Source organism: Notamacropus eugenii, chromosome X (assembly GCF_028372415.1).
Source record: "Notamacropus eugenii isolate mMacEug1 chromosome X, mMacEug1.pri_v2, whole genome shotgun sequence".
In the NCBI taxonomy this organism is placed as follows: Eukaryota; Metazoa; Chordata; class Mammalia; order Diprotodontia; family Macropodidae; genus Notamacropus; species Notamacropus eugenii.
Genome location: NC_092879.1, coordinates 21,499,091 through 21,513,113, shown reverse-complemented (window position 1 = coordinate 21,513,113; position 14,023 = coordinate 21,499,091). Strand labels below are relative to the sequence as shown.

Genomic DNA, 14,023 nt, shown 5'->3' with positions numbered 1-14,023 from the left:
CTGGGGGCTCTGGAATTTGGCCATAATAGTCCTGGGAGTTTTCATTTGGGGATATCTTTTAGGTGGTGATTGATGCATTCTTTCAATTTCTATTTTGCCCTCTGTTCTAGGATATCAAGGCAGTTTTCTCTGATGATTTTCTGAAATATGATGGCTGGGCTCATTTTTTGATCGTGCCTTTGAGGTAGTCCAATAATTCTTAAATTTCCTCTTCTGAATCTATTGCCCAAGCCAGTTGTTTTTCCAATGAGATATTTCACATTGTTTCCTATTTTCTCCTTTTGATTTTGTTTAATTGTTTCTTGATGTCTCATGTAGTCATTAACTTCTACTTGCCCAATTCTAAATTTTTTTTATCAATTATTTGTTGTTTATTCACTATTTACGGTTAGTATGACACTTGAGGAATTGGTTGTGTTGTTGTACGTACACAGATCTTTTTATATAATCTGGAAATTTATAACTATTGATGTATATATATATATATATATATATATATATATATATATATATATATATATATATATATATATATATATATATACACATACATACATATACATATATAAGCAGACAAAATCAGGTCCTCTAGAAAGGTGATGCATGGGGCCACATTGTGCCCCCACAAAGGTAATCAATGAATCAATAAAGAATTACTACTGTATGGTGTTTTATATCCAGAAGTGTTGTCTTCTGGACCTAAGGGAACCTGTAGCACCTATATACAAAGCAGATAGTTTATATACCTGTGGGGCACTGACTGTGCTTGACACCAACCACTGAGACCATGCAAGTCATATTCAGCATCATATGCTAACTACAACAGGGTTATATTATCCATTTCTAACTTTAGGAAGAAACTACAGTGTATTCACAGGTTTTACATTTCTGGTGTTTGGTCACTAATCAGAGGAAGAATTTTGTTTATTTGAAAAGCAGATCATATATAACTCCTCAACCCCTGTCATGTTCTCTTGATGGTAGCACCTTCAAAAGTTTTAAAATTGCAGCTCCTTCTGGATTCTCCAAAGAATATCTGTGCTCTTCTTTAAACGGCTCTCCTCCTCTGGATTCAGGTTGACCTTCACCACATCTGAAATGTCATTCTGCCCCAAGACACATGGGACACTAAGGAAGACATCTTCATTAATGCCATATAGGCCCTTAATCATGGTGGAAATTGGATATACTCCCCTAAGATTCTTCATAATGCTTTCTGACAGATCTGCCACAAACAAGCCAATGGCCCAGGAAGTGTAACCCTTCAGTTTGATTACCTCACAAGCACTTTCAACCAAATGTTTATGAACATCTTTCCAATTCTCTGCATAAGCATCAGTTCCCAAAGAAGGATGAAGGTTCTTTAGAGACACAACAGTGAGATTCACACCGCTCCACACAGGAACACTGGAGCCTCCATGTTCCCCAAGGACCCATCCATGACAACTTGAAGAATGGACACCAAATCTCTCCCCCATTAGGTAATGGAAACAGGCAGAATCCAGGTTGCAACCACTTCCAATAACACAGTTTTTAGGAGAGTCACTTAGCTTCCAGGCCACATATTTCAAAATATCCACTGGATTGGAAACAATAAGCAGCTTACAATTAGGGCTGTATTTAACAATATTGGAAATGATGAATTTAAAGATATTCACATTACGCTGGACCAAATTAAGATGACTTTCTCCCTCCTGTTGACATGCCTCAGCCATAACAATGACCAGTTTGGAGTTTGCAGTCACACTGTAGTCTTTGCCAGCAACAATCTTTGGTGTTTTGAAGAAAAGGCTGCCATGTTGGAGATCCATCATCTCTCCCTTTAGTTTGTCTTCTATTACATCAACTAGGGCAAGTTCATCAGCCAATTCCTTTGTTAAGATATCAATGGCACATGCCATGCCAACTGCACCAGCCCCAACAACAGTGATCTTGTTCTGAGGAACCTGGTATTTTTTCTTTTCTACATTTGGTTGTGATGTCAATTTTTGTGAAAGTGGCATGTACACCCCCCCAAAAATATGCTCCTTCCTATTCCCATTTAATTTCTCCAGAAGTCTATCATATCTAACTTTTCTAAAATTCTATTCATCCCTTTCACTTCTTTCTTATCTTGTTTTAAGAGGGAAAAGTTGAGGTACAACCCTCCCCCAGTATAGTTTTATTGTCTATTTCAGCCTTCCTCCAATTCCTCAAACCCTGAGTTCTTTCCTAGGACATCAACTCTGCACTGGCTACATGCTCCTTCTTTCCCCATCTTGACACATTGGTGAACCACTTCAGTTCTATACTATTGTCTTCTATTGACAGCCTTGTCTTCTTTTCTCATCTTGCTCCATCAAGCTTAAGCTTTGGATTACATCCACCATCCACTGACTGTACTCCTATTTACATGCTACTGAATGAAACTGGAGAAAATCATGAAACTATATTGACTGGGTCCATTAAAATTTTATGTTACTCAAATGAACCTTCACTGCAACAAAGTTATCCTTTCATACTTTCCTAATCAATTCAGTATCTGATTCACCACATTGATTTCTCCAAATCTTTTCATCCATCCTCGAACTTCCCATGTTTTTTCCTCTCCCTCATTCAATTGAAAGTCTGGCCCTCTGCTTCCTTGAAAAACCTGGGGCCATTTGCTGAGAGCTCTCTTTTCTCCCCTCCTTCTCATCTCACATCACTCAGATGACTCTTATCACCATCTTTGCTTTCACCTCTGTCTCACAAGAAGATGTGGATCTTCTTACCAAGGCCCTTTATGTGCACAAAGGATCTCATTCTATCTCATATTCTGCAACAAATTGCCAGATTAATTGCCCAATCCAATAGCCTTTTATCTATCCTTACTTTTCTCAATCACTCTGTAGCCTTTGACACTTTGATCACCCTGTCATCCTTAATATCTTTCTAGTGTTCTTATGCGTTATTTCCACCTTCCACCTACGTACTTCCACAAGCACATAGTAGGTGTTTAATAAATGCTTATTGACTGACTAATAAAGGTTTGTTAACTTGACTTGTTTATCAGTTTTATAGTTTTTTAAGTTTCTAATTTATTTGTTTCTTCTCATTTTCAAGATTTCCTCTTTTTGTGCTTATTTTGGTTTTATTTGTTGGATTTATTGATCCATTATTTCATCTATTTTACTAATGTAGTTTTGGAGGACATAATTTTTCCTCTGAAGACTGATTTAGCTACATCCTAGAAATTTTGGCATAGTATTTTGTATTTATCAACACCTTTCACAAACTGTTAATTCTTTCAGACTTTTTTCTTTCACCCATTCATTATTTAGGATTTTGTTATTAAATCTCCATTTAGATCTCTTCCTTTTGTTCTTATTCTCTGAATTGATAACTATTTTTGTCATGTCACAATCTATAAAGAAAATGTTTAATATTTTTACATTTTATATTAATTTGTGATTTTTCTGTCACAAGACATGGTCAGTTTTGTAATGGGGTTCCAAGAATGTGCAGTGGGGAAGCTAGGTAGTGCTGTAATGGACAGAGTGCTAGAGCTGAAATCAGGAAGACTCATATTCCTGAGTTCAAATCTGACCTCAGACACTTACTAGCTGTGTGATCCTGGGCAAGACACTTAGCCTTCTTTGCGTTGGTTTCTTGATCTGTAAAATGACCTGAAGGAAATGGCAAACAACTCTAGCATTTTTGCCAAGAAAACCCCAAATGGACTCACAAAAAGTCAGACATGACTGAAAAACCACTAAGCAACAACAAAGAATATACATATTCTTTAGTGGTTTCACTGGGAAAATGCCATGTGCCTTTTAGGTCTAATTTCTCGATTTTTTAATTCTATATTGTCCTTTTTGTTTTCCTTTCAGTTATATCTGTTAGTCTCTGAGAAAGGGACATTAAATTCTTCTTCTGTTACTGAGTTATCACTATCTTTTTGGAATTCAGTTAACTTTTTCTTAATTTAAATGCTATTCCATTTGGAGCATGCAAGTTTAATACAGACATTAGTTTGTTTCTTATAGTTCCTTTATGAATAATGTTCACAATTATCTGTTTTTATTATGAATTTTTATATTTGTTTTGTCAGATAACACAATCACTACTCCTCTGGTCATCTTTTATTCTAGCTCTTTATTTTTATTCTCTGTGTTTCTTGTAAGCAATGGATTGTGGGGTTTTATTCCCTTATTCAATCTGCCACTTTTTTTTCATTTTATTGGAGCATTTAATCTAATACATTTTCAATTCTACCACCCTGTCTTTCCAGCAAAACTGAGGACAATACCATAGGACCTATGGTGATCCCAACATGGTACAGATAGCCCCTGAGATTTCAGTTGGGAAGCTTCTTTTTAAGACCATTTAAACCCCTCACTTTACAGGTGAGGAACCTGAGTTCCAAACAGGGGAAGTGACTTGCCCAAAGGCATTTAGCTAATTAGTAATAAAGGAAACTATCTGAAGACTATGAAATTACCTAAAGACTAATTAATTTCATCACTTTTTTACAATAAAGTGAAATTTAAAGATAAGAAATATCTGGGAGTCGGAGCTTTGCTCCAGGTCATTATAGGCCAACATTATTTAAAGTGATTCTCTTTTTTTTTCTATGTATAGTATCTCTGGGTCCTGTTTGTCTGGTTGGTTTTGGCAGGCACAGATATAGCAACAGCTCTTTCTCTCTCCCTCCCTCTTCAACTGCAACTTCCCCCATGATGAAAGCTCCATATGTGTGTACAAAAGCTTCTTGTAAGCCACGTTAACAAATAAAATATGCATGTTCCACTATTTCCTCTTTAAATCAACACAACTAAGCCTCTTTAAGAGGGGCACAGCCATGTGGATAACTTAAAAATCATTCATGTTTGGCTCTGGAGTATGTTTTTGTACTAATATTTCAAAATGGTTTGGTTGATATTCTGAGAATTCATGATGCCCTGGTCAAATTACTTAATCTCTTGGTGATTCCAGTAGTCCTTTAGCTACATAGCATATACCTATGCTCATTGGAAGAGGGATTTCACTTCTTGGGATTTCCTTACCCCAAGGGATTCACAGATCTTTTGTCCTTCTCCCCCAGATAATAATGGTGTCATCATTCCGCTAGCAAAGGAAAAGCTGATTCTGGAGGAGATCCAGGATCCTTCAATCTGCCATACTGTTCTCTCTTACAAGAAGGGAATATCTTCTAAACCTACTCATACTCATACTCATACAATGTACATCTTCCTCAGGATGACAGGTAATATGTTGTTTTTCATTTTTGAAAGCCTTTCCTCCTACTCAATATGAGTAACAGTAAACAAAAACCAGCTATAAAAGTCAAAATGCTCACAAGGTACTTAATTAATCAGAGGAGGCGATCAAGGCAACAAAATTTGGAAAACAAGATTCATTCAATAAGCATTTAAGGAATATCTTATTACAGAGATCACAGCTATGTTCTGGCAGAAGTATAAAGTCTGAGGCAAGTCATGGACACTACCTCTCATGGTGTTTCCTGTCTAGATGGGGGATAAGACTCAAACACAGAGAAATACTCTATAAATTATCACACCATAAACGCAGCTGCAAAACCAAGTACCCTGCAGGGTCTGATGGGAGCCAAGGGGATGCAAGAAAGGCTCCCAGGAGGAAGTGACATTTTTACTCAATTTTAAAGGATGAATTCAAACAACAAAGAGAGCAGAAGGGTGGCACTTGGTGCACAGGGAAAGGCGAGCAAAGGCATGGAGGCAAGAGAATGAAAGATGTATTTAGGAGAACCAAAAGTGGGCCAGTATGCCTGGAGAGCCAATTCCCTGAGGTGGAGTAATGAGAGATAAATCAGCATGCTGCCAGACTGTACCAAGCCTTGAATGGCAGAGAAAGTGCTGCCAGCCCGTCTAACCTCGAATGCCAACGAAAAAAGCCTGGGCACTACTCAGCAAGGCAGAGGAGCCTGCTGAAGATTTGTAACTAGAGAAGGGATGTGATCAAATCTATGAGCAAGAAAAAGTTGTCATAGTGTGAAATAATTGAGAGTTGATTATATGTCTATATATAAATGCCATCTGATCTCAATCTTCTATATTAATAAAGAAGATCAAAGGTGCAGGTAGTCTTGAATCATTTTCATTTCCTTTCAGAATGAAGTTAGGAAGATGCATTCACAATAAGCACTGCTTCCATCCTTACACGTCCCCTCCCCTCCAAGCCAACATAACTCCCTCCTTGTTTGCCCCTACTGTGAGTAGCTAGGGAGGAAACAAAGGAATCAAAGAAAGATGTGAATCTCCTGAGCCCCCTAGAAAAAGGGGTCCCTCACTTCCTCAAAATGGGTAGTATTGATATATAGTACTATAGTATATATAGAAAATAAGTTTTCTTGAAATGGAAGTTGATTGTTTCATATCGAATCCTCTCTTATGTTCTGCTGTTTACATGGCAATGTTCATTTTTTCTTTTCTCATTTTGTATTTAAGTTTGAAATGAATAATAAATTTATAAAAATTAAAAACAGAAAAAATGTCATCCAGACCTTCCCCCTATCATAGATGAATCAACCTCTCCCCCTTGGATGTTCTCTCCTCTCTAAGTTTCCATGACACTGCTCTCAGGCAGCAATGGATAGAGGACTGGACCAGGAGTCAAGAAGATCCCAGTTCTAATCAGGCCTCACACCGTCACTAATTCTGTGACCCTGGATAAATCACTTCACGTCTATCTGTCTCAGTTTCCTCATTTGTACAATGAGGATAATAATAGCACCTACCTCCCAGAGTTGCTGTGAGGATTCAAATGAGATCTTATTTTAAAGCATTTACCATAATGTGTGACACACAGTAGGTGCTTAATAAATTCTTCCTTCTTTGCTTGCTTTCCTCCTACCTGCCTGACCATTCATCTGTCTCCTTTGCTGGATCCGTCCATCATATCTCTCTAAATTACTTAGAGTATATGACCCCCAGGGTCATGATCTGGGTCCCTTTATCCTATCTATTCTCTCTCCCTTAGTGGCATAGAATGATTACCAAGATTTAGAAAGGGTGGCACTGATGAGAGAGAAGGAGCCTGGCTTCACCAGCCCCACGCCATGCTAGACTAGCCTTGTTGTGTTCTTGGTTATGCTAAATATACTACTTTCTCAGAAGAAAGCAACAGATATGGCTATCCTAGATTTTAGCAAAGAATTTAAGAAAGTCTCTCACATAGTTCTTGTATACAAAGTGAAGAGGGATGGACTAGATGCAGGTAACTTTGATTCTGGCTGAATGACTGTACCCAAGGAGCAGTCAGGCATTAATGAGTTGATTTCAATTTGGAAGGTTTCTTATGGATCCCTCAGGAATCTGCTGTGCTTGGCCCTGTAGTGTTTAACATTTTTACGAAAAGATTAGGATAAAAGCATAGCTGTAAATAGCAGGAAAGCTTTGAAATGAACAAGCTAGATTTATAATACTCTTTTTCAAAAAAAGCAAGAGGTTTGTAACAGAGGTTCATAGTTTCCTATGTAGTCTTCTTTTTCCTGTTCTTTGTGTTCATTTGGGAATTCATTCATTCATTTGGGAATGTTCATGTTTGTTAGTGTTCATCAAGTACGGACTAATAAAATATATAATTTATTTTATTTTATTTTTTGTGATATTTTTAGTTCCTGTCTCCCTCTCTTTCCACTCTGTACCAGAGAAGGTCACTGCATACTCACATGCACACATACATATGTGCATACACATACATGTATGTATATGTGTATATATACTTATGTATTAAAACTATCTATGCATGCTTCTATTAATCAGTTCTTTCTCTGAAGGTGGATGGCATCTTCCTTCATAGGTCCCATGTAGTTGATTTGACACATTTTTGAAATTCAAAATAACTTCATCATTCACAATTGTTCTTTGAACAACATTGCTGTTACTGTATACATTCTCTTGGTTCTGCACATTTCGCTCTTCATTATTTCATGCAAGTCTTTCCATATTTTTCTAAAATCATCATGTTCATCATTTCTTACAGCACAGTAGTATTCCATCACAATCATATAACACAACTTGTTTAGCCATTCCTCAATTGAATAAATATTATTTCTTTTTATTTATATTTATAAAAATGTAAGGGCATACAGGGCATGATCATCAAATTTTCAAATTGACACAAAACTGAAAGGAATAACTGATATATTGGATAATAAAGTTTGGGTCCTCAAAGATCTTGGCAGGCTAGAATAATTGGCCAAATAAAGATGAAATTGATGAAGCATTATACTGAATTTTCAAAAAATCAACTTTCCAAGTATAAGATGAAGAAGACATGGCTAGATATCAGTCTCTGAAAAAATATCCGTGAAACAGGTTTAGGTAATGCAAACTCAACATGAGCCAATGTTGTGAAATGGCAGGCATGAATGTGAATGTGATCTTTGAGTGTATAAATAGTGCTGTACTATCTGGGAAGAGAGAGATGCCTACCCCCTCCTACTCCCTCATCACTGTACTATGCCTTTGTGATATCTCTTTCTAGAGTATTGTTTTCAGTTCTAGGTGTCATCTTTGAGAAAAGACCTTGATAAACCAGAAAATGATCTGAGGATGATGGCACATGAGGGTGGGCTACAGGAATCGAGGTCATTTAGCTCAGAGGAAAGATTTAGGGGGATGATATCTGTGTTCAAGAATTTGAAGGTCTGTCACATGGGAGGGGGATTATACTTCTATTTTGACCCAGAGGTCATAACTAGGGGCTAGAGGGTCTCTAGGGGAGAAGGAGCAATGAAACAAATTAAGTTTGATACAAGGAAAAGCTTCCTACTGATTAGAGCCAGAGCAAAGTGAAATGGGCTACCATGGAATTGTGTCATGACTGAACAGGCTGAATAACTCATGTTGGGGATGGTGCAGAGGGAAGGGATTTTTGTCCATGTTTCTGTATCCAGACCAGGTTGTGGATTCAACCTGGATTGAGGATAAATAGGCTTGGACTAACCTGTAGTTGAATTGTCAGGGCAAGGAAAGGTTGCAGATCCAACTCAGAACTGGCCTGGAGCAGTATACTGGGTGAAGAAGAGAAAAAGAAGAAACCAGTGCCTATGTGACTCTGACTGGAGAACAGGGCTGCAAATTCAGTACCCAGCCTGATGTGAGTCCTGCAGATGAGTAACCAGGACAGAGAGCTCAGACCAAGGGGGAGCTGCTATTCTGTCACTCTGAGCCTGTGGAGCCTTCCAGTTAACTGACAGGGGCTGGGGCCAACAGTAATCTGGTGGAACTCCATCCAGGAACAAGCATTCAGTTATGTTTCCTGGATCCAAAGAAGAGTCAGGAGCTTGCAAAGCTCATACCAGAAGGACAGCAATCATACTTGATCTTAGATCACGTCATTTTGGGCGCACTTAAAATTGGCAGGTTCCTGTCCCAAGCTATCCCTGAGATCCCTGAAGAATACAATGCTCAATAACTAGAGAAAGTTGTGGTGTGAAAATACATAAATTGTTTTTTAAAGGAAAAGAGAATTAACAACTTAGCCTGAGAGGTACAAAATCTCATCCAAGCAACAGAGTCCTTTATTACAGTGATCCAAGCATAAGTTAATGGCTCCGTGAGACAAGAAGAAGAATTACAAACAAAAGTACTAAAATAAAACAAAAACAGAAGAAAATGTAAGATATTTCATATCAAGAAATCCAATAAATTGAGTGGGAGAAATTTTGAGAGGACTTGGGGAGATGTTGAGTGAGGAGAGAGACAGATACTAGTAGAAAAGACCGATTAGAACTAAAAGAGAAGAAGGAATCATGTTAGAGTAAATGGACCTGAGAAGAGAAAGGAGTGAGAGGAAGAACAGTTGGAAGAGGAAGAAGAGGAGGAGGAGAACATAAGCCTTTTTTGCTAGTCCAAGTTTGTACAATTTTTATTTTATTTATTTTAAAACTTCATTTTAAAAAGTATTTTATTTCCAAATTCTCTTCCTCCCTCCCCTCTTCCATCCACTAAGAAAGCAAGCAATATTACGTAAAATATACGTGAAGACACGCAAAATATAGTTCCATATTCACAATGCTGAAAAATAAATAAAAAGCAAGAAATATACAGTGAAAAAGTATGCTTCAATCTGCATTCTGAGTTCATAAAATCTTTCTCTGGAAGTAGATAGCATTTTTCGTCATGAGTCCTTTGGAACTGACTTGGATCATTTGGGCAATATAGTTTCAAATTGTTCTCCAGAATGGTTAGACCAGTTCACAACTTTAACCACAATGTTTTATTGTACTTATTTTTCTATATCCCCTCCAATATTTATAATTTTACTTTCCTGTCATGTTAGCCAATTTTACAGGTTTAAGATAATTTCCCCCATTCTTCCTCTCTATTTTCCCTTCTCCAAGTGAATCCCTCTTTCCTACCTATCTATTTTTTTAAAATTATTTCAACACGATTAACTCACTCCTATGCCTTCTGTCTGTGCAGAGTCCTTCTGACTATTCTAATAATGATAAACTTTTTGGGAGTTACATGCATCTTCTTTCCATATAGGAATGTAAACAATTTAACCTTATTGAGTCCCTTATAATTTTTCCTTCATATTACCTTTTTAATGCATCTGTTTTTGAAAGTCAAAATGTGTATTCAGCTCTGATCTTTTTATCAGAAGTGCTTGAAAGTCCCCTATTTCATTAAATATCCATTTATTCTTATGAAAGATTATACTCAGTTTTGCTGGGTAGGTGACTCTTGGTTGCAATCCTAGCTCCACTGCCTTCCACAATATTATATACCCCAAGCCCTCCACTCCTTTAAGGTAGTAACTGCTCAATTTGTATGTTCTGATTGTAGCTCCATGGCATCTGAATGGTTTCTTTGAGTGGTTTACTGATTTATTTTGAATGGTTACTACTGATTGAAGTATTTTCTCTCTGGATTTTGGCGGTAATATTCCTGGTATCCTGGAATCTCTTTCAGCATGTGATCGTTCAATTCTTTTGATGTCTATTTTTACCCTCTGAAGCTAAGGTATCAGGGGACTTTTCCTCAATAATTTCTTGAAATATTCTGTTTAGACTCCTTCTTTAATCCAATAATTCTTAAATTATCTCTCTTTGATCTATTTTCCAGGTCAGTTGTTTTTTCCATTGAGATATTTCACATTTTCTTCTGTTTTTTCTTTGTTTTGACTTTTTTCTTAAAGTGTCTTGGTATCTCATCTGAAGACGTTACCTCCCACTGACCCAATTCTAATTTTTAAGGAATTATTTTCCCAAGTGAGATTTTGTATCTTTTTCCATTTAGCCAATTCTGGTTTTTAATGTGGTATTTTCTTCAGTATTTTTGTGTCTCTTTTACTGAGCTGTTTCCTGTTTTCATTTCATTTTTCCCCCAACTTTTCATCTATCAATCTTATTTGATTTTTAAAATCATTTTAGCTCTTCCAGGAATTCTTGTTGGGTTTGTGTTGAATTCATAATTTTCTTTGAGACTTTGCTTGTATCTGTTTTGACATAATTTTCTTCTTTTGAATCTGTGTCTTGATCTTCCCTGTCACCAGAGTAGTTTTTATGGTTGAGTTCTTTGTTGTTGTTGTTGTTGTTGTTGTTATTTGCTTATTTTCCAGATTATTTCTTGAGTTTGAACCTTATGTTAAAGGTGAGTTCTGTTCCTGGGGGATGGGGAACTGTTCCAAGTTTCAAGCATTTCACATTGCTATTTTGAGAGCTAGTTCTGGGGTTTGGTAGCTTTTGGTGCATCCAATGTGGTTGATCTAGAGAGAGACTCCCTTATGACCAGAAGTGATATTGCTCTTTAAGACCTCTGATCTCTTGTGACAAAAAGTATTTCTCTTTGCTCTGGAACTGTGGTCCAGAAACAGGTATAGGCAATAGAGTTGCCAAATAGCACCCTGTCCTCTGCCCAGTACTATAAGGAGTTTGGAAAATATTTTCAAAGATTACAAACTCTTGGGGAAGACTGGAGATGTTTTCACCACCAAACATAGGAAATACAGACAATATTTTCATTACTACTAACCAATGGAAGGTAAGGGATACAGAAGAGAAAAATTGATTTCTGAAGGTGACAGCTAGTGAAGAAGACACTGTCTGAGAATGGGATTTGTATTTCTGGACCACAATTCACAATATAGAAGTAATAAGGTCCTGGCCAAAGATGGAGTATGTCTGACAAGGGCTGATAAAAATGCATTTACCAAATTAAAAGGGCTTTAAACTGAAAAGGAAGCAGGAGGAAGAAAACTAACTGGTTCTCTCTCTCTCTCTCTCTCTCTCTCTCTCTCTCTCTCTCTCTCCCTCTCTTTTATATATATATATATATATATATATATATATATATATATATATATATATATATATATATATATATATATATATATATATATATATATATATATGTATATGTGTGTGTGTGTGTGTGTGTATCTGCACATTAGTCTCCTTTTCCTTCCCTCTTCTCTATCTCTCTCTCCCTCTGTCTTTGTCTGTCTGTCTCTCTGTCTTTATGTACATGTGTGGGTATAATACACATATCTATATCTATCTACATATCTCCAAACTAGATACCAAAGAGCAGTGGTTTTCATAGTATTGGCTGCAAGCTCAAAGCTATTTTCATAATAATACTAAGACATTTCAATTTCAAATATTATAAATATTGATAGATATGACCCACAAAACAAAAGCTCTTTTAGGGGTCTTCAGTAATTTTTGAGAATTACAAAGGGTCCTGAGACCAGAATCTTGAGAGCTACTGCCATAAAGAATAGCTCCAGGGGGACTTCTCCATAACTCCCCCATTTTCACCCTCAAACATCCATAAAATAGTGCCCCCAAACAAATCAAAGAACAGTAGAACCACCAAAAAGATGAGTGAAACAATCTTTTAGCCCAAGAAACTTGGAAGATAGGCAAAAAATGTCTGTCTCACTTGGATAAAGGAAGAGCATATTCCAGCACAGGAAACGTTCCAGTAATCCAGCAGCAAACCCCACTTCAGCAAATCAGCAGGAGATCCTGAGCCCTAGTATGGTGGAGCAAGGAAACACCAACACTAGGACCCCCCAAGTGCCTCAAAGGATTTATCTGAGGACACAATGGGAGCTGCTCATAAGCAGGCTTCCATAGAAGCAACCTTCGGGGGGACTCACTCAGGTGAAAGCCTGGGGGATTCTGGGACTGGGTGAGCCCAACATAACACTGTCAGGAAAAAAAGCAGACTCCAATGCAGCCCCCTGCCACAATGCTTTAGTGCAGCCTTGGGCAAATAGGCAACCTCCAGAGGCCAGACTGCCACATGCTTCAGCGTAGCCCTGAGGAAATGCAGAAATACCCCACTCACCTCAGTGGCTTCCAGACACCAGCTCTGGGAACCCAGCTTGTCACCAGGTAAGCTGCCAGACCCCTAAGACCTCCAGCAGCACCAGCTACTCCCTACCCACCTCCTCAACATGACATCAGACACAAAGGGCCTCAAGGCAACATCAGTGCAGCACCAGGTAACCAGTCAGGGTCTGCATCCCCTGGCGCAAGAAGTCTGAAACAGTGCCTCTTCCATCCCAGGAGCAGAGCTCAAATTTAAAAGAGAGGGAAAAGGTCAAAAAATGTGAGAAAAAACAACAAAAAATAATCTGACAATAGAAAGCTACTAAGGTGACAGGGAAGATCAAGGCACAAACTCAGAAGAGGACAATAATATCAAAACATCTATGAGCAAAACCCAAAGAAAAATGGGAAGTGATCTCAGAAAGAATTCATGGAAGAGATAAAAAATGAGCTAAAAAATCATGTAAGAGAGGTAGAAGAAAAATTGGGAAAAGAAATGAGAGTGATGCTAGAGAATTATGAAAACAGACTCAACAGTTTGAAGAAAGAGAGCAACTGCTTAAAAAATAGAATTAGCCCAGTGGAAGAGGAGATACAAAAATTCACTGAAGAAAGTAATTTGTAAAAAAGTACAATTGGCCAAATGGACAAAAGCTAACTGAGGAAAACCATGCCTTAAAAGTTAGAATTGGGCAAGAGAAAGCTAATATGAGACATCAAGAATGA

At 37.5% G+C, this 14,023-nt stretch overlaps 1 pseudogene; it reads right to left on the bottom strand.

Moving 5' to 3' along the window:
* Positions 1 to 998: 998 nt before the first annotated feature.
* LOC140516280 (L-lactate dehydrogenase A chain pseudogene) lies at positions 999 to 2,003 on the bottom strand (annotated as a pseudogene).
* Positions 2,004 to 14,023: the final 12,020 nt, after the last annotated feature.